Genomic DNA, 1443 nt, shown 5'->3' with positions numbered 1-1443 from the left:
GTGTGAACTTGAGCCCAATGTCGTGGAAGAGAGGAAGAAACAGAGGGTAGCTAGAGATATACATTGATAGACAGAGAGAATGAAAGTGGGGAGGGAAAAGGGGAGGAGAGTAAGAGATTAGGAGAATAAGAAAAGCGGAGTTTAGTTTGCATAGACCTTTGTTGGTCGGTGTACCAGGGCGCTGAAATTTTTCAGCTAGCTAAAATGTTCGCTCTGCCGGCAGGATAATGTCATTGTCAAAACGCACTGTTTGTGTAGAAATCGTCTGCGTGTACTAGCCCGATGTGAATGAGATTGCTCACAATATTTCCTGCGTGAAGGTGTCCTGGTTACGTCTATTACGGCAGGGCCGCCAACTCTCACGCATTGACCGTGAGACTTACGCATTTTGACCAATATCTCACGCACAGCAAAAAAATGCTGAGATATCTCACGCATGAACATCTATCTCTTCATAAATAAAACGCTGAAATATCTCACGCACAGCAAAAAAAATCTTACAATATCTGAAAACAGTCCCTTTAGTATGCAACAAATTGCACAAATTAAACTTATAAAATGCAAAAGCTCCCTATTGTGGGAGGGGGGAAACCCTCTCCCCCCTTCGGTCGCTTCGCTCCCTCGCATCTCACTCTCACCTATCACCCAATGTTGGCAGCCCTGATTACGGTGCGTATGTAATTACTGTGTTCGTGCAGCGCGCGTTTCAACAAGCCGTGACGTCATCATGGGGATCTGTGTGGTAGGACATCATCGTCGTCATCATCGTCGTCGCCATCATCATCATCATCATCATCATCATCATCATCACTATCATCGTCGTCGTCATCACCACCAGCATCATCATTAGCAGCAGCAGCAGCAGCAGGCCGCCGCCTCCGCCGTTGTCCTAACGTACAATAGTAACGTAATAACAACGTAAATTCGTAACATACCACCGAAGCATCTAAATTATTACTTTATTTTTTTCTTCGCATATATATGTCACGATTAATGTGCATGGGTCGCCACTACGCCCTGCGTTCTCCCGCCGTGCGTGCGTGCGTGCGTACCGTACGTGCGGGCGTGCGACGCGTACCGTGCGTGCGTGCGTGTGTACGTGCGTGCGTGCGTACGTGCGTTCGTGCGTTCGTGCGTTGGTCGGCGGGATTAGCAGCAGCAACCCAGCAATTTCCGTCGATGGACGCACGCCTCAGCAGCGGGTACCTCTGACATAGCAACACCTGAAGGTGAAAGTAAAGTGGTTGGAGGAGAGGAGAGGAGAGGAGAGGAGAGGAGAGGAGAGGAGAGGCGAGGAGAGGAGAGGCGAGGAGATGAGATGAGAGGAGAGGCCGGGAGAGGAGAGGAGAGGAGAGGAGAGGAGAGGCGAGGAGAGGAGAGGCGAGGAGATGAGATGAGAGGAGAGGCCGGGAGAGGAGAGGAGAGGAGAGGAGAGGAGAGGAG

This window comes from Priapulus caudatus, unplaced genomic scaffold (assembly GCF_000485595.1).
Source record: "Priapulus caudatus unplaced genomic scaffold, Priapulus_caudatus-5.0.1 Scaffold1102, whole genome shotgun sequence".
NCBI lineage: Eukaryota > Metazoa > Priapulida > Priapulimorpha > Priapulimorphida > Priapulidae > Priapulus > Priapulus caudatus.
This window is presented reverse-complemented; position numbering follows the sequence as displayed.